At 36.8% G+C, this 24,587-nt stretch overlaps 1 protein-coding gene across 4 annotated transcripts in view; it reads left to right on the plus strand.

The window, feature by feature from the left end:
- Positions 1-24,587, plus strand: part of CADPS2 (calcium dependent secretion activator 2) — a 373,090-nt gene that overhangs the window by 315,558 nt on the left and 32,945 nt on the right. The window lies entirely within an intron of this gene.

The following is a 24,587-nucleotide window of genomic DNA, read 5'->3' on the forward strand; positions in this document are numbered from 1 at the left end:
CAGGAATGACTGATGCTTCTGTGTTTTGATTTTACTGTGAAATAGTCATTTCTGTTCACTGTCTTGCAGAATTGTACTGACCCTTTGGCTCATTGAGAATATGAAATCAGTAGGTTTATTATATAAATTTCATACCAACAATGCTAAATTTGGAACATAATTGTGACAATCATAGCAGAGAAACCCTCTTATTCACCTTCAAAAGGGTCTTAGAATTTCTGAGGCCTGCTATGGCAAGTTTATACATAATATGAAAACATCTGAGAGAACAGTTTCAATTATTGTCACCTGAGAAATCTGAATAAGATATTTAGAAACTGCTTGTTCAATGATCTGTTTCCTTGACTTTTATCTATTATGCCTTTTCTCTAATCTCAAGGACTGTACCATGTCAATTATTTCTTGCATACTTAAGCAAGTTGATAAACAAGTTTTGTTGTTGTTAGCTGTGAAGTCATGTCCGACCCATCGCAACCCCATGGACAACGTTCCTCCAGGCCTTCCTGTCCTCTACCATCTTCTGGAGTCCATTTAAACTCACGCCTACTGCTTCAGTGACTCCATCCAGCCACCTCATTCTCTGTCGTCCCCTTCTTCTATTGCCCTCAATCTTTCCCAAAATTAGGCTCTTCTCCAGTGAGTCCTTTCTTCTCATTAGGTGGCCAAAGTGTTTGAGTTTCAACTTCAGGATCCGGCCTTCTAAAGAGCAGTCAGGGTTGATCTCCTCTAGGACTGACCGGTTTGATCACCTTGCAGTCCAAGGGACTCGCAGGAGTCTTCTCCAGCACCATAGTTCAAAGGCCTCAATTCTTTGGCGCTCAGCCTTTCTTATGGTCCAAATTTCACAGCCGTACATTGCAACTGGAAAGACCATAGCCTTGACTATATGCACTTTTTTTGGCAGGGTGATGTCTCTGCTTTTTAGTGTGCTTTTGCCATGGCTTTTGCCATGGCTTTCCTCCCCAGAAGCAAGCGTCTTTTAATTTCTTGGCTGCAGTCCCCATCTGCGGTGATCTTGGAGCCCAGGAAAATAAAATCTGTCACTACCTCCATTTCTTCCCCATCTATTTGCCAGGAATTGAGAGGGCTGGATGCCATGATCTTGGTTTTCTTAATGTTAAGTTTCAACCCAACTTTTGCACTTTCCTTCTTCACTCGCAACAAGAGGCTCTTTAGTTCCTCTTCACTTTCTGCCATTAGAGTGGTATCATCTGCATATCTTAGGTTGTTGATATTTCTCCCGGCAATCTTAATTCCAACTTTTGATTCATCTAGCCCTGCCTTTCTCATGATGTGCTCTGCATATAAGTTAAACAGGCAGGGTGACAGTATGCAGCCTTGCCGGACTCCTTTCCCAATTTTGAACCAATCAGTGGTTCTGTGTCCAGTTCTCACTGTTGCTTCTTGACCCGCATATAGGTTTCTCAAGAAACAAATAAGATGGTCTGGTACTCCCATCTCTTTAAGAACTTGCCACAGTTTGTTGTGATCCACACAATCAAAGGCTTTAGCATAGTCAATGAAGCAGAAATAGATGTTTTTCTGGAATTCCCTAGCTTTCCCCATGATCCAGCGTATGTTGGCAATTTGATCTCTAGTTCCTCTGCCTCTTCGAAATCCTGCCTGTACTTCTGGTAGTTCTTGATCCACATACTGCTGGAATCTTGCTTGTAGGATTTTAAGCATAGCTTTACTAGCATGTGAAATGAGTGCAATGGTGCAATAGTTTGAACATTCTTTGGCACTGCCTTTCTTTGGAATTGGAATGTAAACTGATCTTTTCCAATCCTGTGGCCACTGTTGAGTTTTCCAAATTTGCTGGCAAATTGAGTGTAGCACTTTTATTACATCGTCTTTTAAGATTTTGGATAGCTCAGCTGGAATACTGTCACCTCCACTAGCTTTGCTGTTGCTCAGCTTTTCTAAGGCCCATTTCACTTCACATTCTAGGATGTCTGGCTCGAAGTCAGTGACCACCTCATCATGGTTATCAGGGACATTAAGCTCGTTCTTGTATAGTTCTTCAGTGTAATTTTGCCACCTCTTTTTCTGCCTCTGTTAGGTCCCTGCCATTTTGGTCCTTTATCATGCCCATTTTTGCATGAAACATTCCCTTCATCTCTCGAAAACACGTTTGGGACATCTTTTTCAAGAAAGCCAATAATTTAAGGATTTTTCTTGAATACCACCTTTTATGGTATAGAAGCATTACTGAATGTTCTAAAATAATAAATCAATCCACAAAATAAATGCATTGAGTTTGTGATGAGCTTTACATATCTTTCCTATCTTTTATTTTCCTCTTATTTCTTTATCAAAGACACAGCATAGCCCTAAAAGAAAAATGGGTTTCCAATCCAGAACAGATGGATGTCATGATTTTTATTTCTTTGTAAACAAGAAATATCCTTAGATTTCATGAAAAAAGAAGAAATTTTAGGTGCTATCTATTTAATTGAAAATGCAAATTCTTTTTATTTTGTCTCCTTTGTGAATGCAAGTTACTGTCTCTCTGTGTGTATGTATCCATGTGTGTGTGTGTGTGTGTGTGTGTCTGTGTGTGTGTGTGTTAAACAAAGAACTAAAATGTCTTGGAAATTTTAAGAGGAAGAAAAATGGTCTGGAGAGAAAACAAAATCAAGAAAACCTGTATTATATTTCTCTTTTTTTTAAAGATTTGTAATGATTTTTTTTCATACATTCAACAGTATTTGTTGAACAAATGTGCTGTCTGAGTTTACATTCACTAGTACCTATTTAATTCCTAATCCTTTATTCTTTCCTCTAGCCATCAATAAAATAAGTCCCAAGTTTGATAATATTCTATTTCTTCTTTTTCTTTCAGCCTCAGAGTCAATCTATCCATCTCCGCACATTCTAGTATTATTTTAATTATTTCTTCATCCGATGGTATTTCATTTTTCCAATATTGCGCAAATATAATTCTTGCAGCTCTTGTAACATGCAGAATCAAATATGTGCTTTGTTTATCAGTCCTTTCTGCCATTATACCTGATAAAAAAGGTTCAGGTTTAAAATCTACATATTCTCCCAACATCTTTCCTAGCTGGGCATGTATTTTTTTTCCAATAACTCTTTGCTTTGGCACATGTCCACCAAACATGGTAATACATACCTGACTTATGTTTGCATTTCCAACATCTATCTGACATGTTTTTAAACATTTTTGCTAATCTTGCTGGTGGCAAGTGCCATCTATAAAACATTTTATATAAGTTTTCTTTATAAGAAGTTGACATTGTCAGTTTATAATTTCTTTCCCACAAATTTTGCCATTTTTCTAATCTTATATTTTATCCAAAAAATTTTGCCCATCTTGTCATTGTTTCTTTAACTTTTTCGCTTTCCATTTTCAAATTTAATAAAAAATTATAAATTTTTTTAATTAGTTTTTCATCAGAGGTTAATAATATCTTATCAAACAAATTTGGGTGTACAAATATATATTTCATATACTTTGCTTAAAAGAAAAATCCAAACTATGATAACATTAACTAATCCTGTTTCCTAAATTCTTTTGAAATGGTTTTTCTTAAGTTGAGAAGTAATATTTCCATATATGATAATATTTTCTATGACAATCCTTCACATTTAAAATATAGTATAGTAGAAAGGCCAGTTAATCAGTTTCTTTCAAATCATTCACACCAGCTCAAGAATGTGTTTGTGCTTCAACTTTTTTTGATGATCTCGATGATCACAATGGTATACATTTGGTAAGGAAACTATTTCACATTTGGGTAAACCGTTAAGATAATAATTAAATCAATTTACTCAGCAACTTAACTGAGTACCTTAGCTAATTGACTAATTGATGTTTTAGTCAATTATTATTCAGGAGGAGGTACAGAATTTGACCACTCTAGTAGAAATGTCTGAATGTTGATCTGACAAATGGTCAGATAAAAAAAAATCAAATTCAACTCTGCCTGACATGTTCAATAAAATGGGTGTAATAAAGTGAGGAAAAATATCCCCGTAAAAAAACAGCACAGAAGAAACTATCTCCCAAGATCAGATGTGATGAGCAAAATGAATAATTGATATCTGCCTACCAATTTACACTGAAGCCAGAAACTTAAAGCAGGCAGTGTTAAACTACAGAAATTCATGAAATTATCTAGCCACTGTAAAACCTAAGCAAAGTCTACTGTTCCAATTATTATTTTTATCATTATTAGAACTAATTAAGATTTTTACATGCTATATATTTGCACTCATTCTATATCCACATTCTTATGGCAGCTTGAATCTATTTAAATGACTACAAATTAGCCTATATTCAAAGAAGCGTCAGTGACTTTGCTGAATAATCCTGAGGAAAAATACATTTTGTATTCTAGTTTAATGAAATACGAGGTAGCTATTTTGTGTGTTAAGGTAATTGTTTAAAAAGTGTATATTTGAGCATTGGAAATCTTCTTCATTAAAAAAAAGGCAACATGCCCTTTTCTTACATTGTTAACATTCAGTAAAAAGGTTCAGTATGTCCTTCTGTATTTAAATCTGTTGCTTGCAGGGCCAGAGGGAAGCTGTATAGAAAGGACCCCCCTCCCCTCACCACTGAATGGGGAGGGACTGTCCACACCTGCAGGATTAGGTGAAGCCACAGGAAGTAAGAGCCCCAGAAGCAATATATAATTAACCAGAAATTTTCTGCCTCTCTCTTTGTAAATACTGTTCATCTCATCAGGTTAACAAGTGATTAACCTCAAGAAAAGGATCTACTGCTGTTAATTTCCTTGTTTTAAACTCTTCTCTCTTTTTTCCCCCTCTTGCTAGTGCACTTGGTTATCTGTGTTACCTATCAAATAGTATCCCTGTTACAAAATTTCATTTCCTTGTATTCTATTCATGCTTCACAGTTTTTTACATTTAGCTCTGTGTAGTGTTGGCAGGTGGGTATGATCAAGTTGAAAGCAATGACTCCTTCCATGAACACCAAATTCCACCAAAAACAAGCAAACAAAAAGCTGTAGCCTGCTCTTGAAATCTGGCATTTATTTATCAGATGTTTACCAAGCAAAATGGTACCTTCCATTGTGCATAACACTGGCCCCTAATCTTTTAAAAATATCATGCAAATGTTGATTCTTTTAGGGTACAAAAATGCCCTTGAGCTAATATTGTAACAGTGTTACCCATTAATACTGTTGAGCATTTGTGACAAATTAAGTTAGATATTTTTAGCAATCAAATCTATTGGGTTCACACAACTCCCAAAATTTCTAGTCAGTGCTGCTAATAATATATATGCTGTCTTAAGCTGCATAAACAGTTGTACAGTTTATTATTATGAAGTTGCATAAAATGTCTAGAATATAAAAGTCAGGACAGTAAGATGTTCCTCCGGTGCTCAGTGTTTTGGGATGGTGGCTGATCCTGATACCAATAGATGTTTTTATATCCGTTTGCTTCCAGTCAACAGTGTCCTGCTAACTTAACCAATGTGACTCACATTCAGAACTGCAGAGTTGAAGAAACCTTTTAGCTCATCAGGACCAATCCCCTGCCCCACTTAGTAGAGTTAATAAACATTTGTCATTATCACTGTATTCAAAAGAAGTGAAATATCCTAAGTATATATTAGATTCTTTTAAACATTCTTAAGGATATGACAAAGTTTCAGTCCATACAATCCTTGGGGAATATGCCAAATTTGGTTCATGTGTAGTAGACAAATTTATTTGTTGGTGGTAAGACTCACATTGTAAAGAATTTCAAGTGTGTGGAATGACACTTTGAAAAAGCAGCTTTAGGAACATGAAATTTGGAACAGAGAAACAGCAGGACGTGAGCTTAATCCTCTTCCCATCCTTTGCTTTCCACTACAAGCCTCTTTCTCCTACTCCAAACTATTTCCTGAAAGATTCCAAATGTGCATTCCACATCTTTAGAACCTTGCAAGAGAAAATTATTTATTGTATTCAATAAGATTCTTATGAGAATAAAACATGGCAAACTTCAAAAGAAGAGATTGGAATTATAAACATGTTCAGCTAGAAACAGCCATTCCCAAATGATAACTGATTTACTATTTCATATCAAAAAGGATGAACTGGAGGATTTGACAAAACAAAGTTTTGTTTATGTTAGCCAGAATGTAAGGATAATGTCTGGTCCTGGTTAGTTAATATTACCACAGTTGCCCTTTTCAGAAATAATATATTAAACTGGAAACATAAGAAGAAACCCATGATCTAATTCCAGCATTCTGTACCCACTCTAGTCAGCTACTTGTATATAGGACACACAGAGGCAGGAAAACACAAGCCTGTACATTTTGAATAAGGATCATTTGAAGCATGTTGCCTTTCATGATGTTTCCAACTCCCTCTTTGCACATGCACCAGTAGTAGAGTTCCTAGGTCTAAGCTGAAATAAATTTGTTTCTTAATATTAAATGTTGTTTAAACCAGATCTTAATAGTGGACCCTATTATTTGCCTACTTAACTTAATAGAGTGCATTTCATTTATACATTTATAATTCCTTTTATATAGCTACCCAACTCATAAGTGTAATTCTGTGGGGCTAATATCAGATTAAAACAACAAACAGGATGTCAAATGAAAAAAATCCTAAAAGCAAATTGTGCCTGATCCCACTAGTATATCTGCCTAAGCATTCTTCAAAGGCATCCAACATTCCTACTCAGGGCCCAAGAAAAGAATCAGGACTTTCAAATGGCCATTCAGGTCTCCATAAAGATAGAGAAAATATATCTCCTTCCAGGTCCTATCAGACATTTGTTAAAAGAAGGGACCAAGAGCATACCCACATGTTCAGATCTTGTGAGACAGACTAAAGTAATAAGAGATCAAAAATCCTACAATAACTCAACACTGTACAATGTAAGGTTTATGGATGACAACCAACCTTGAATGATACCCAGAAACCTATTGGTAGCCAGTGTGCACGTAGCATTGAGATCACTGAGGTCATGTCAGCATGCCAAATGAGTAAGTCTCCATGAGGCCTCAGGCCATAAGCAGCTTCAGGAAGAAGATGTCATGTGGCCAGCAATTGCTTCATGAAAGGCCAAGGTAGGTGCACCTCATTAGCAGTAGGGAGAAGGAGACAGGGAAGGTCAGCTGGGGCAGCAGGGACAGTGGGCTGCAGGGCAGCCAAAAAGGGAGAGATGGGAGGAAATAGGCAGGTGAGGAATCAAAGTACACTCTGTGGTCATAAATGCAGGCAGGCTAACAAGCACCCGAATTTTGATCATGTGATCACAGGGGCCCTTCAATGAATAATTTGTATAGATAGTTCACTACCTCTGCCCTGGGGTCACAACTGGTACAGCTGAAATCCAGGTGGCCATATTTTGAAGAGAGGAATTGTACCCAACCAGATCTGGGTGAAACATGCCAGATTAGCCTTATCATTCAAGGTGAGAATGAAGAAATCCATACTACAGATTGACTTGGCATTCAGGATCATTGACAAGGCATTGGGGCAAAGTCCAAGAGATTAGAATGCAGTAAGGCCACTTTCTTAAAAATGTTCTCATGGCACTTTTGAATATTGGACATCTAACTGTACTTTTGTTGTCCATATTTTGCTCAGTAGTTTAAATTTTTTAGAGTAAAATAACTATTTCCCCTCCAAATGTATTTATTATCAGTCAGTTTTTTAAGCACCACAGTTGTTTGATTTTCAGCATTTTACAAAGAACGTTATACATATCCATAGGACAATAATACAGAAATGATTAAAATATTGGTGATTCAATTATAAGGGATGTAAATTTAGGAAAGGACACAGGTTTTGAAAGAGGTCAGGTGTCTTCCAGGTGCTACTGCCAGTAGGGACAAGAAGCGTATTTCTAAAATAATCAAGAATGCCAGCAAGGACTGTGATGTGGAGGCTATTGTACATCTTGGCACTAATGATCTGTCCCAAAAAGATGTACTCTCTGTGCAGAATGATTTCCAGAGCTTGGGGCAGGAACTTAGCAGAACAGGTTGTAGGCTTACTTTTTCAGAGGTTTTACCAGTGTATAAGGAGCAAAATGGAAAAGGCCAGCGTATAGCAGAATTTAATATGTGGCTAAAGGAGTGGTGTAAAGGAGAAGGCTTTGGTTATATTAGTCATGATGTCTGTAGCTGGTCCAAGGAAAAAATGTATAAAAGAGATGGTCTGCATCCATCCAAGAAAGGGACTGAGTTACTTGGCAATAAAATCACAGCTTTTTTGGAGGAACATTTAAACTAGATAATGGGGATAGTGAGTTAATTGATACAGAACATCACTGTCCCCGGCAATCTAAGAAAATAGGGGAAGCCAGGCACCACACAAGTTATGCAGCAAGTAAACACAGGGTCAGTCATAAAGGACTCAAATGTCTATACACCAATGCACAGAGTATGAACAGTAAGCAGGGTGAACTAGAAATTCAGGTAAATGAGGGCAGATATGATATTGTTGCCATTATGGAAACATGGTAGGACGAAACCTACAAATGGAACACACAGCTAGAGGGATTTAAACTATTTAAAAGAAACAGACTAAACAAAAGAGGAGGAGGAGTTGCTCTATATATAAGAAATAACTTTATCTCTACAGAAATAGAGCACAACAATGACGAAAACTGTAAACTTGAAAGCATTTGGGTCAATATAAAAGGGGGGGAAAATGACATTGCCATAGGTGTATACTATAGGCCGCCCAACCAAGCAGAGGAAATAGATGAACTTTTTGCTAGTCAGCTATCTAAGGTATGTAAGAAGCACATCACAATAGTAATGGGGGACTTTAATTACCCTGATATCAACTGGGAGACAAACTCTGTACCAAGTGGAAGATCAAACAGATTCCTGTCAAACCTAGCAGACAACCTTCTCTCCCAAAAAGTAGAGAAGGGAACTAGGGGATTAGCCATATTGGATTTAATTCTCACTAACAGAGATGAAATGATAGAAGGTGTTGAAGCCACAGGAACCTTGGGGGGAAGTGATCATGCAATATTGGAATTCAACATTCTGGAGGCACAAGCAATAGAACACAGCCAAACTAGAGTCTTAGACTTTAAAAGAGCTAATTTCAATAAACTTAGAGAGACCATGGGAAGAATTCCATGGATGAGAATCCTAAAGGGGAAAACAACTCAAGTAGCTTGGGAAATTTTGAAAAGTGAGATAATAAAGGCCCAGTCTAGTACAATACCAACAAAGAAGAAAAATAACAGCTTTCAAAAGAAACCAGCATGATTGCATAAAGAACTCTCTGATAAATTGAAAGATAAAAAGGACAAGTATAAGAATTGGAAAGAGGGGCACATAACTAAGTCAGAATTTCAGCAAATAGCCCGTGCCTGCAAAGATGAAGTGAGGAAAGCTAAGGCTCAAAATGAACTAAGGCTTGCGACCAAAGTCAAAAATAACAAAAAAAATGCTTCTTTCAACATATAAAAAACAAGAAAAAAGTTAAGGAAATGATTGGTCCATTAGTGGGTGAAAGTGGCAAGAAGGTGACAAGCAATAGGGAGAAAGCAGAACTATTTAATTTGTTTTTTGCATCTGTCTTTACACAAAGGGGAAAAACAGTCCAACCTACCCAACCAGTGCCATAAAAAACAGAATAGAAACGCAAGTCAAGATAGGCAAGAAAATGGTAAGTGAGCACCTGTCCAGCCTAGACGAATTCAAGTCACCAGGACCAGATGGATTACACCCCAAGGTTCTCAAGGAACTGGCAGATGTGATCTCAGAACCACTGAACTATATTTTTCAAAGATCCTGGAGCACTTGGGAACTACCAGAGGACTGGAAGAGAGCTGATGTAGTTCCCATCTTCAAAAAAGGGAAAAAAATAGATCCAGGAAACTACAGACCTATCAGCCTGACCTCAATACCTGGGAAGAATCTGGAAAAGATAATCAAACAACAAATCAGCGAACACCTTGATGCAAACAAAGTCATCACTAAAAGTCAACATGGGTTTGTCAAAAACAGATCATGCCAGACAAATCTTATTACATTCTTTGACCAAGTGACAAAACTAGTGGACCAGAGGAATGCTGTAGATATAATTTACTTGGACTTCAGTAAGGCATTTGATAAAGTAGATCACAACCTACTACTTGATAAGATAGAAAAATGTGAGTTAGATAGCATTACCACCAGATGGATTTGTAGCTGGCTGATTAGCCATACTCAGCGTGTGGTCCTCAATGGAACTGCAACTACATGGAGGAAAGTATGTAGTGGGGTGCCCCAGGGCTCTGTTCTGGGCCCAGTGCTCTTCAATATCTTCATTAATGATTTGGATGAGGGGATAGATGGGGAACTCATCAAATTTGCAGACGACACCAAGCTGGCAGGAATCGCCAATACTCCAGAAGATAGGCTTAAGATACAGAAGGATCTGGACAGACTCGAACACTGGGCACTATCTAACAAAATGAAATTCAATGGCGAAAAAAGTAAGGTTCTACATTTAGGCAGGAAAAATCAAATGCATAGGTATAGTATAGGTGGTACCTTGCTCAATAGTAGTAACTGTGAGAGGGATCTCGGAGTCTTAGTAGACAATCACTTCAATATGAGCCAGCGGTGTGCTGCAGCTGCCAAAAAAGCCAACACAGTGCTAGGCTGCATTAACAGAGGGATAGAATCAAGATCAAGTGAAGTACTAATACCACTTTACAATGCTTTGGTAAGGCCACACCTGGAATACTGCATCCAGTTTTGGTCACCACGATGTAAAAAAGATGTCAAGACTCTAGAAAGGGTACAGAGAAGAGCAACAAAGATGATTAGGGGGCTGGAGGCTAAAACATATAGGGAACGGTTGCGGGAATTGTGTATGTGTAGTTTAATGAAGAGAAGGGTGAGGGGTGACATGATAGCAATGTTCCAATATCTCAGGGGCTGCCAGAAAGAAGAGGGAGTCAAGCTCTTCTCCAAAGCACCTGAAAGTAGGACAAGAAGCAACAGATGGAAACTAGTCAAGGAGATAAGCAACCTAGAACTAAGGAGAAACTTCCTGACAGTTAGAACAATTAACCAGTGGAACAACCTGTCTCCAGAGGTGGTGAATGCTCCAACACTGGAGGTTTTTAAGAAGAGACTGGACAGCCATTTGCCTGAAATGGTATAAGGTTTCCTGCCTGAGCAGGGGGTTGGACTAGATGACCTCCAAGGTCCCTTCCAACTTTATTATTATTATTATTATTATTATTATTATTATTATTATTATTATTATTATTATTATTATTATTATTATTATTATTATTATTATATTCATAATAAATATTTTTCATCTCAAACTGGAGCCCCCATGTGTTGGACATCATCTACAATTTACAGCATAAGAAATGCAATACCTAGGATGGAAAATTGGCAGAACACATCTATGATCATCTGGCAATTAGAAAACATAATATAAATTCCTTAATCTATCAAAATATAGACCAAAACTTCAACTTAGAAACTGTTAATTGAAATTTTAAAAAATGCTAGGGAAAAGCTATTATGAGTAAAAATCCCATACACTGAGGATGGACTGGGAGAAAAACCTGTGCAGGAAAAGAACCAAGCACAGAGAATGCCAAACCCCAAGACCAAATCAACAGGGAACCCATATCTACTAGCAGCACCTTGGTCTTGACTGAGTTCCTCTTTAACCTGTTTCTTCCCATCCAGATCTTGGCATCCTCCAGATACTGGGATCAGACTTTAACTGCATTGCAAGGGCAACCTTCTCTGGTAATGTATAATTTGAGCTTCATCAGTCCTATAGAATACAGAATAAAAGAGTTGGAAGGGACCTTGGAGGTCTTCTGGTCCACCCCCCTGCTGAAGCAGGGGATCCTATACCATTCCAGAAAATGGCTGTCCACTGTCTTCTTAAAAATCTCCAGGGATGGAACATCCACAATTTATGAAAGCAAGCTATTCCACTGATTAATTGTTCTCACTGTCAGGAAATTCCTCCTAAGTTCTAGGTTGCTTCTATCTTCCAGCTATTCCTTCTTGTCCTGCCCTCAGGTACTTTGGAGAAGAGGCTGTCTCCCTGTTCTTTGTGACAGCCCCTCAGATATTGAAAGACTGCTATCATGTCACCCCTCGTCCTTCTCTTCATTAGGTTAGACTTCAGATGTTGAAAACCACGTAGGAGAGGATCAGCCACTGTACCATCCACATATCAGAGGCCATGAAATTGACCTCTCTTCTGCGACGACCAACTAAATTGATAGGCAAAGCAGGATTATTGTTTGTTAGACTTGCTAAAACAGTTTATTAGAATTTACCTTGCATTACTCAACTATTTTAAATTAACAGGATATATTTTTACTTAAAGATTTTAAGTAATTGCTCATTATTATTTTTATATCTTAATTAGGTAATATAGTTTCATTAGCTTTAACTAGAGGCTTTGTCATTATAAATTATTTGAAGCATCAGTAGTGTATATTCAGACATGTATATATATCAACTAAAACTATTTAAAAGAAAAATTATCTTTTTTTCAACAAATTTATCAGAGCTAATTACCCTGTATACAGGGCAGGGAAGAAAAAGTATAAAGTGTTTTAAAGAACTGTAATTCTAATTGGTAAATGTCACCAGCTGTTGCATCTATCTTACTTGTGTATATTCTCCTAATAATTAGAGTCTCGTGCCACAAGCTACATGAAAATATATTCACTAGGTGTGAAATTCCCATATGTCACAAATTAGGTAAACAGCTCCAAGAAAAAGGACGAAAAACTGCTAATAGGAATTTTTCCCTCAAGAATTGACTATTTTCAGGATGTTTTAAAAACTTGAAAACAGATTTCCATGAAGACAGTAAGTTGTGATTTGTTGTGAAAATTATTTTTCAGCACAAAATTAATTCACAAATGCTTCTAGTAGGGAGCAATATTGCAACATTACATCTTAATTTTCAACTTAACTATCTGGTACAGAGTGCAAAAGTGGTATTGTCCTTCCTCATATAATTATAATGCACACTTTTGGTGCTGAAATTTATTTCGAAGGAAAATACCTAATGCTACTGATTCCCATAAAGAAACTAATCAGTTTGCTAAGCCAGAATGTTCCACTCATGTTCCAATGAATTTTGTGCTCTGGCAGTGACAAACTAGCAAGGCAGAAGTGAAAGAGGAACAATATTAAATTTAATTGTTATACCTCATCTTATCTTTGCTTTCTGTAGAAGAAAAATAATCTCACAACAGAATGAATGGGAAGGAAAGAGGACATGGAAGCTGCTTGAAGATATACAGTAGCTATGGACGTGTGAAATGAATATGTAACAGAATGTCACTATAATGTAGGGAGTTATACTAATGGGAACTGTGATATGAACCTTGGGGAAAGAACCTGTAGAAGAGAAAAAAATGCATGTAAGAAAACAAATATTCCAAAAATGCTTTGGAAGTGGATTAAAAGTGCTAAATAAGGAGCTTCCAGCAGAATGAATGGAATCAAAAATAAATGCTGAATGAAGCTGGAGTGAGGGAATGCTGGAGAGAATAAACTGAAAATTTGTATTGAATGATAATGAAATCGAAATGTTAATATGTTACAAATGGATCCAAAGCAAAAATAACAGTGCTGATGTGTTATCTCAGGGCTTTTCAACCCATGGTATGCGTACCACCAGTGGTACTTTAGCACCTGGCTGGTGGTACGTGAGCCTAGCTAATTGTAGTGGGGGAGGAAACCAGTTAAAGTGGAGCCGCACAGACCTGGAGGAGATCAGCTGGAGCTGCAGAGCTTGGCAGAATCCCCAGGATCTGCCACATGGTGACATAGAAATTGGAGTTTCTGGTGCACCCAGAAGAGAAAAGGAAGAGGAGAGCCGAGAGAAGAGAAGGTATAAAAGGGGCAGACTCAAAAGAGCAGAGGCTTTTCTTACTGAAGCAGTGAGGAGAGACAGCGAGTGAGCGGACTGTTTTCAGAGGAAGGGTGAGTGAGCAAGCACGTGTTTTTGGGTGGGAGCCCAGGATCGCAGCTACAATTGATCCACACTTCTGCAGAGCTGCCCAGAAGCGCGGATCAGCTGTAGCCCAATGCTGATCCTGGCAGCCACATCAGTAAAAGGTCTGAAGAGCAGGAGAAGAAGCTGGATCTGGCCTGCCTCTCCCATCCATAGAAAACAATGCTGAGCTAGCATTTTGATTCCATTCATTCTACTGGAAGCTCCTTATTTAGCACTTTTAATTCACTTGACAGAAACATGTTGCCAATCTGTCTCTTTTCCTATTGATCCTTACCTTGCTAAACCAAAGCACTTTCTGTCCAACCCCTTCCACAATTACCCATTAATATGTAGGGTCATTCTGTTGGAAGCGCCTGTTGTGGGATACTTTTTCCACAACACTGGGGCAGATTTGAGCTCTGTCTGAATACACTGCAAGTCTCTTCCCCACTTTTAAAGCCAATTTTTCCTCTTAGCAGGAGATTTGACATCTATCATTCTCCAGAGTAAAATGTAACATGCAGTTTTATAAAAGGCAAAATATCCATTAGCTCAGCTTCAAGAGACGTATATAGGCAGTCCACATGGTTCCAGGAAAGTACTTTTGGACCAACTTGTTAAAACCTATCCTTGTGCAAAGGTTGCTCTTTCATTCTCTTACATTTTATCTTGGAGGGAAGAGATGATATTAAAGGGGGTAGTAGAAGAGATATTAAAGGGGGTGAGGGAAGAGATGATGTTAAAGGGGGTGGGGGAAGAGATGATATTAAAGGGGGTGGGGAAGAGATGATATTAAAGGGGGTAGTGGAAGAGATATTAAAGGGGATGAGGGAAGAGATATTAAAGGGTGAGGGAAGAGATGATATTAAAGGGGGTGGGGGAAGAGATGATATTAAAGGGGGTGGGGGAAGAGATATTAAAGGGGTGAGGGAAGAGATATTAAAGAGGGTGAGGAAAGAGATTATATTTTTTTATTTTTTTATTGAAAAGTTTTATAAAAGTTACAATATTATCCCATCCCCAACCCACCCCTAAACCCCCCTCCCCCTCCCCCACTTCCCAAAGCTGATTACAGGGTTACAAATATAAAATAATCATAATCTAACTAACATTAACCAACTATATAAATAACCAAATACATAATGCACTTTAACCCATCTATAACATAATTACAAACAATCTAAAAGTATCCAACTTATACTAATACAATAATACCGTATAATGTGTATATATATATTATAACTAATGATAATAATAAAAAAAGGTTTAAGTTATAACAATCTAGAATTTACTCATAAGCTAATTGGAACTTTTTGGTCCCATATTTTTTCTGAATATAATCTATCCATCTTCTCCAAACCAAAATGTATCTTTCTTGTGAATGATCCTTCAAGTAAGCAGAAATCTTAGCCATTACTGCTAAATTTGACACTTTAAGCGTCCATTCCTCTATAGTAGGCAGGCAATCCTTCTTCCAATATTGCCCTACCAATAACCTCGCAGCTGTTATCAAATTCAACATCAACTTAATTTCTTTAGTATCACCATCTGTAATAACACCCAATAAAAATAATTGTGGGCTAAACTTTATCTTTCTCTTAAAAATCTTTTGAATGTTCCACCAAATTTTAATCCAAAAAGCTTTTATATTTCTACAAGTCCACCAAATATGAAAGTAGGTAGCATCCAAACTACCACATCTCCAACATTTGGGCTGTAAATTAGAATACATACAAGACAGCTTTTTAGGATCCAAATGCCATCTATGAAACATTTTATAAAAATTTTCTCTTAAATTTTGGGCTTGAGTAAATTTTACATTTCTAACCCAAATTACCTCCCACACATCCAATGGAATCGGTTCTTGAATATTTTGAGCCCACTTTACCATGCAATCTTTGACCAATTCCGTTTCCGAGTCCAATTCTATTAAAGCATTATAAATTCTCTTTATGTGCGCTCGACTTTGATCTTTAATCTGTTTTACCAAATTTTCATCCATCAGTGTCAAACCAACCTTCTGGTCTAACTTCCACCTGGCTTGCAATTGAGTATACTGAAACCAAGATTGTACAATATTTTCTTGTTTTAACTCGACTAGCGACCTTAATTGCCAGTCATTCCCTTCCAATCTAAGTAATTGCTTATAAAAAATCATATCCAAATTCACACCCATAGATACCCCCTCTATTGCATGTCCAGGAATCCCCCAAATTGGTATTTTATAATTTAACTTATAATAATACTTTTTCCAAACACGCAATAAAGCACTTCTTAAGATGTGAGATTTAAAAGTCTTATCAACTTTTTTGTCATAAATCTAATATGCATGCCACCCATATAATAAATCCCATCCCTCAAGATAAAGTATACTTTTATTAGTTAAATTAAGCCAATCACTAACCAATGTTAAAACCACTGCATCATAATATAATTTCAAATTAGGCACCTTAAGTCCTCCTCTTTCCCGAGCGTCTTGTAAAATCTTAAGTTTAACTCTCGGTTTTTTCCCTGCCCAGATAAATTTATTAATATCCTTCTGCCACTCATCCAAATTAGCATCTTTTTTCAAAATAGGTATCATTTGAAACAGAAAAAGAAACTTTGGTAAAACATTCATTTTAACAGCTGCAATTTTTCCCAACAAAGATAATTGTAGTTTTTTCCAATTATTTAAATCCTTTTGTACTTTTAACAATAACGTCTCATAATTATTCTTATATAATTTCACATTAGAAGCTGTAATATATACCCCCAAATATTTAACCTTTTTCACAATTTCATAACCTGTCAGTTTTACTAACGTATCCTTCTCATTCATAGTCATATTTTTAGATAATATTTTAGTCTTATTATTATTCACCTTAAAGCCCGAAACTTTCCCATATTGTTTTATAATTTCCATCAAATCTATAACCGATTGAATCGGTTGAGATAATGTAACAACCAAGTCATCTGCAAACGCTCTTAATCTATAATCATTCTGTTTTATTTTTATTCCCTGAATTTTAGTTGATTCCCAAATTTTAATCAATAAAATCTCCAATGTTAAAACAAACAATAATGGTGACAGAGGACACCCTTGTCTTGTACCTTTTTAAATTTTAAAAGCATCTCTTAATCCCCCATTAATTATAATTTGCGCTGATTGTTGTTGATATATGGCCTTAATAGATTGCAAAAATTCATCCCCAAAGTTCATCTTTTCCACAACTTTCAATAAAAATTGCCAATTCAATTGATCAAAGGCTTTTTCAGCATCCAAGAATATCAATGCCGCAGGGACTTGGTTATTCTTATCCAAATACTCATTTAAGTTAACTAATTGTCTTACATTATATTTCATATATCTTCCAGTTATAAATCCAGACTGATCTGTATGAACCATCTGTTTCAAAACTGACATTAATCTATTTGCCAATATTTTTGCAAAAATCTTATAATCTGTATTTAAAAGCGATATAGGTCTATAATTCTTAGGCTGAGTAAGATCTTGATCCTCCTTTGGGATCAACGATATAAAAGCCCTTCACCAAGATGGAGGCACCTCTCCTCCAACCTGGATATTATTAAATAATTCCTTTAAAGGTTCTACCATCTCTGTAAGTAAAGTTTTATAATAAATTGCTGTTAAGCCATCTGTACCCGGAGACTTACCCACTTTTAACTGTTTAATTGCTGAAATAATTTCTTCAGAAGTAATTAAACAATTCATCCCTACCCTTTGTTCATGTGAGAGCATAAGAATATGCGCTTCCTGTAAATATTTATCTATATCTAAAGTTTGTACATTCTCACTAGCATATAACTTTTGATAAAAATCCAAAAAACCCTTTTTGATCAAATTTTGTTGATATGTTTCTTTACCCTTATATTCTATTTTCTCTATTGTACGTAACCTCTGTTTTTTCCTTAATTGATAAGCTAACCACCTACCAGGCTTATTTCCATTACAAAAAGTATTATGCTTCGCATATCTCAAATTAGTTGCAACCTGATCCACCATTAACATATTAAATTGCTCTTTCAACAAATTTATTGAAGTCCTTAATCTCTTATCTAATGGATTCAAAATAAAAACTTTCTCCTTCAATTTAATCTCTTCTTCCAATTCTTTACGTTTTTGCATCTGCTTACACCTATAACCATTGTTCATATGAATCAAAATCCTCCTCATATAAGCTTTACTGGCATCCCAAACCATATCAATCGGTGTTCCTTTATGCATATTCAGAACAAAAAACTCTTCCAAATAATCTTTACATTTTTCTGAAAGTACATCATATCTAAATAAATTTTCATTCAATCTCCAAGATCTTCTTATTCCATCTTCCCTAAATAATTCCATACATACAGGACTATGGTCTGATAACGTTCTAGGAAAAATCTTGACATGCTTGACCCTGGAAATAAGATCACCAGTAACGAAAAAAAGTCAATTCTAGAAAACGATTGATGCCTATCCGAAAAGAAAGTAAAATCTCTATCCTCCAAGTTCCGCTCCCACCAGATATCTCTTAGTTCCAAGTCTTCTTTCAAATCAAAAAAACTTTTAGGCAATCTAGAATAGATAGGAGAGTTTTTAGATGACCTCTTCTTGTCCTTATTTGAGTTCAAAACACCATTCCAATCACCCATCAAGATAACAGATTTATAATCCAATTGAGTTAGTCTATCATGTAAAAACTTGTAAAACTTTCCTTGCTGTTGATTGGGAGCATATAATCCAATAATGAGAATCTTCTTGCCTTGTAACAATAGTTAAATAATAACATATCTTCCCTGTGGATCAGATTCAATTAACATAGCAGATAAGTCTCTTCTAAAATAGATAACCACTCCACTCTTTTTATCTGGAGCAGATGCTATAAAATGAAGTCCCAACTGAGAATTAATCAAGTATTTTTGATCTTTTGCACAAATATGAGTTTCTTGTATGCAAACAATATCATTTTTATGTTGCTTCAAATAATGAAACACTTGCTTTCTTTTTTGTGGTGAATTTAAGCCATTAACATTCCATGTCAAAAGCTTTATCGCCATCCTCAGCGACCTGGAACCTCTGGAACGCCACCTGGAGATCCGCAGTTGGTCTCTTCAGTCGCGTCCCTCCCACCGGCTCCGTAATAACAGGGCCTTGTATCATAGGCCCAGAATCCATCTTCTGTTTCTGTTGTTCCTTTTCTCTCCGCTTATGCGCTGCACGTGTCATTCTCTGGTCTTTTGGGTCAGCCTTTAGCATCAAACTCTGTTCAGTGGGTTCAGCCAATTGTGCCTCTCCAACAAACTGTGCTGATGCACCTTCAACTTGTTGTTTATCTTCTTCCACTCTCTTAGGCAATGGAGATGGTGGTGAACCTGCTTTCAGGACATAAGTATAAAATTCTTTAGCCTTAGCAATCGTATTAAGCCTGTATCGTGTCCCTGCATGACTCACCATTATTCCAATAGGGATCTCCCATCTGAACTAAATTTGTCGATTTTTAAGTTCATCAGACAAAAAACCAAAATCCTTCCTTTTTCTCAACATCTTAGGAGGTATTTCTTTCAAAATTATAATATCTTGACCTGCAATTTGAAATTTCTGTTGATAAAAGGCATGGATAATCTCATTTCGAAGTGACCTCTTAGAGAAATAAATCACCACATCTCTAGGTAAATTCTTCTGCCTCGCAATCCAGGAATTGACCCTGAAAATTTTTTCCACCTCCCTTGATAGCTCCTTAGGATCCCATCCCAAGATGGGAGCAGTGACCTTAATCACCTCTTCCAGTAAATCCTCACGGGGGTTTTCTCTCAACCCTCTTATTCTCAGAGCAAATTCCATTTCTTTAAATTGTGAAATTATCAGCTCATCCTCAGTTTTGTCAATTTTATTTTCTGCTTTAGCAATTCTATTTTCAAGTCTGTCACTATTTTCCACAACCTCATCCACGCGGTCATCTAAATGTTCAATATCTGCAGCCAGCCCTTGAAATGCAAACAAAATGTCTTCTCTCATCTCTCTATTTTTAAGTTCAAGAAGATCAGCTACCTCTTCCTTTATTTGTAAAGTCATTTCTTGTGCCTGCAACTTCAAAGCATCCTGCAGGTCTTTAAGTGTAAGTGCTGGTGGTGGAGGAGAGGGTGGAGGGGATCTGGGTTTTATAGTAGGCTGAATGACAGGAGAAGAGATTGAGGTTTTAGAAACAACAGGAACTGCCTGCCGTCTTGAAGCCATTTTCACTTGCTACAAATCACTTTCTCTTATCACTTTCACTTTCCCTCTGCACTTCAGAGGGGAAAAAAAATAAAAATAAAATCCAAAAAAGAAAGGGAAATAAACTCTTAATAGCAATAATAATAAAAAAGAGAAAAAATTCCAGTATATTATTTAAATTTTAACAAAGTCCTCGTAATTTATTCTTTTAAAAAGAAAAAACATTTCGGCGCCATTTTTTTTCTTTCTTCAAAGTCTGATTTATAAGTGGAGAAGATTAAAGCACCTTGAGTTAAAATTCTGAATGCTTGCAACTTTACTCCTCCTGGTCAGCTCTGTCTGCTTTAAAGGCACACATAAATCACTATAATCTGCAGATGTGGATGCAGTGTCTGGCTTCGCTCCTACACGGAGCAAAGGCGTCCTGGACTCGGAGAAAGCCTCGGACTCCATGGGGGCTCTCACCCTCCGACCCCCAGATAATTCTGGGAGGTCTTGGGGAGCTCTACCACTATCTGAGAAAACTCACCTCTCTCTCTTCTCCCGAAGGGGAAGTTTATGAGCCACGGAACAGCTGATTGTCACTGTCTCCGCGGCTCCAACGAAGCCTCAGGGCGGGCAGCCAGGGGAAAGACGCCATTCGGCGCGGCGTAGCCACCGGAAGTCCCCAAGAAAGAGATTATATTAAAGGGTGGGGGAAGAGATGATATTAAAGGGGGTGGGGGAAGAGATGATATTAAAGGGGATGGCAGAAGAGATATTAAAGGGGGTGAGGGAAGAGATATTAAAGAGGGTGAGGAAAGAGATTATATTAAAGGGGGTGGGGGAAGAGATTTTAAAGGGGGTGAGGGAAGAGATGATATTAAAGGGGGTGAGGGAAGAAATGATATTAAAGGGGGTGAGGGAAGAGGATATTAAAGGGAGTGGGGGAAGAGGATATTAAAGGGGGTGGGAGAAGAGAGGATATTAAAGGGGGTGAGGGAAGAGATGATATTAAAGGGGGTGAGGGAAGAGATATTAAAGTGGTTGAGGAAAGAGATTATATTAAAGGGGGTGAGGGAAGAGATGATATTAAAGGGGGTGAGGGAAGAAATGATATTAAAGGGGGTGGGGGAAGAGAGGATATTAAAGGGGTGGGGAAGAGATATTAAAGGGTGAGGGAAGAAATGATATTAAAGGGGATGAGGGAAGAGATATTAAAGAGGGTGAGGGAAGAGATGATATTAAAGGGGGTGGGGAAAGAGATATTAAAGGGGGTGAGGGAAGAGATATTAAAGAGGGTGAGGAAAGAGATTATATTAAAGGGGGTGGGGGAAGAGATGATATTAAAGGGGGTGAGGGAAGAAATGATATTAAAGGGGGTGGGGGAAGAGATTTTAAAGGGGGTGAGGGAAGAGATGATATTAAAGGGGGTGAGGGAAGAGGATATTAAAGGGAGTGGGGGAAGAGAGGATATTAAAGGGGGTGGGGGAAGAGAGGATATTAAAGGGGGTGAGGGAAGAGGATAATAAAGGGAGTGAGGGAAGAGATTATATTAAAGGTGTAGGGGAAGAGATTAAAGGGTGTAGGGGAAGAGATTGTATTAAAGGGGGTGGGGGAAGAGGATATTAAAGGTGGTGAAGGAAGAAATGATATTAAAGGGGGTGAGGAAAGAGGATATTAAAGGGAGTGGGGGAAGAGAGGATATTAAAAGAGGGTGATGACTACTTATACTTTATCACTTTTATCACTTTATTACTTTTTTTGGTCATCATCAAGTTTTTGACACCTTGCTAGGTGACTGGTGGTATTTGAATATTGCTGTATTCTGAAAGTGGTACAATCGGTGAAAAGGTTGAAAAGCCCTGTGTTATCTGATGATGCTTCCTTAAAGTAAGTGTATGTTTTTCTGAGCTCCTGAACTAGCTGCTCAGTCTCACGAAAATACATATTTGACTAAAGGAGCCAGTGACAGCATGCCCACACCCACCCTCAAGCACCTGGTTTTACTCTGTCAGAATAAGAATACAGACTGTCCCCTTGGTTGTTTAATGTTACTTAAATATAAATAATGTGATTATGTAGTACCTGGGACATGACTGTAGATACACTTTTGTGTGTGGACAATGACAATGGGACTTCAAATGATTTATAATACACATTAGACAGATTCAGTAGAATGGAATATCTGTTGCTCAGGGTTGAACTGTTGGAGTTCTTGGTGCTTTCTGAGGTTGGTTATTACAGACATTTCATTATTAAACTAGATAACAACAATTGTAAATGAATTACCCTAACTGGTTAATGAAATGTCTGCAAATAAACAACTATGCATGGGGAGCATAAAAAACCTTCACATTAGACAGATTATATGTTGCAACAAGGATCACTCAAGATTAAAATATCATAGCCCAAAATAGTTGTGTTTGACAGGAAAAATAAGAGTGAATGATTTCAGGTAAGACACCAGTGGGGGAAAAAACTAAAACAGGTAAGTGAATTTCTGTTTCCTAGTTAAGATGTTTATTAAAGGTGGTGAGATGGATGAAAAACTATTAAATATGCCAAATGCTGAAGAGATCTGTTGCATTGAATAAAAGGTGAAAGAAGCAAAAGAGCTTTATTTAGGATTTTGTTCCTGCCTATTATTATAAGAAAATGAGAATTGGGTATGTCAGGAAAACCAGATGTAAATTGAATGGTGTGGGAATGGAGTACTTAAAAAGTATACATACTAAGAAAAGATAGGATCAAGATCATATGAGAGCTGTATGAATGTGAAAAAATGCAAAAGTGAGTTATAAGTATGAAAGAAGTACATTAAAGAGGTTTTGTCATGTAGAGAGAATGAATGAGGATGAATTACAAAACAAGTATATGAAGGAAAAGTGAATGTGTCAAGAGGAAGATTGTAAAAGTTGTTGGGTAGAATTGATGAGATCTTCAAAAAGAGACAAGTGGGAACTTTAAAAAAAATAAAGGTAATTTGTGAAACAGTTGTCATAGTTCAAATGTTTTTAGGATGGGAACAAACTAGATAAATCATAGATAACTGTTGATGGGGAATCATTTTTATTAGCAGACTATTTATAAACTAAACTGGGGTTGTTCAAGAATTGCATGAGATTATTTACAATGAGTTTATATTATAAACAAAACTCTTCCGAAGTTGCTCTTCTGATACCTGAAGGATTCTATTTTTCTTAAATATAAGGGTATTGTTTTACTGCTTCTCTGCAAGTTCTTTCTTTTGATTTCTCACTTTGTTAAAAAGGGACTTGTTTTATTAACCGTTATTATCTCCAACCTTACATGGGAAAATTGTCTTCGCTTTTAGCTAGCTAAACAAGCTTTGTGGCTATTTCTTGTGACTCCTCCCTTATGTGTCTGGTTTCCTACTTAGTTAACTGTATAAAGTATAGAGACAGGGAGTTAACAGTTGTTCTCTTCTGTTCTTTATATTCTGTCTGAGAACTATTAGCTATGTGCCTCTTTCTGGAAGTTTTTAAATCTGTCATCCATCACATAGATGTACTGTCAGGCTCTACCTCTGATGAACAGTACTTTCAAACATTCTGACAAACCTCAGCTTTCACTTTCTCTCAAATCATCTTTCATCCTCCAAAATATCAGGGGTCTTTGTACAGTTTAGGGTCTACATGAGGATGAGCTTCCATGCCTGAAACATCCTCTCGGAATGTTTTTTCTATGGTCATGGTGGAAGCAACGATAGCTTGCAAGGAAGAAAGCTACGAATAAGTTTAGCGAATGGTGGTGTTATAGATTAGGTTTAGCTATTTTTTTTTCTGATCTTCATTTCTATGATTTACTAGATTTTGCTCCTTTTCTGCACTCTGCATAACATTGCTTGTCACAAAAGAACAGCACAATGAGTATGTATTTATTAGGTGGGGGAAAGAATTAGAAGGCAGATGGTGAAGACAAAACTGACAACATCCCAGCCTACTCTGTAGTGATTAGGAAAGCTAAAAACATGATTACTTTATGACAGATTGTGTCATTCTATAGTGTACATTGTTTAATGACCAGAGCAGAGAACGGTTGCTAATTTTTGTAATGTAAACACAATTATTTTGTATAGATGCATGCTACATTTTGTACTATAAAGACCCTTTTAAAAACTCTAAATCCATTGTGATGAATTTCCCTCTCTAAATCTGAATCCCAAAGTCAATGTATGCATAAAAAATATACAATGCTTTGTGTATTGAATAAAATAAAAAGCTATTGAAGTTCACAAAAAATATTGGGTGGATAGTATCAGAGAATAATACTAACAAATGTTATATGCTAGTCTTCATATTTGTATTCTAATATTGTTTTCTTTGAAATCTCCAAGCTGTATCTTTTTTTCTTTTTACTTTCAGATATTTTATAAATATTTATTTTTTATTTATTTATGCCTTTTATCCACCACTTAATTTTTTGTGGAT

Source organism: Vipera berus (assembly GCF_964194415.1).
Source record: "Vipera berus genome assembly, chromosome: 6".
NCBI lineage: Eukaryota > Metazoa > Chordata > Lepidosauria > Squamata > Viperidae > Vipera > Vipera berus.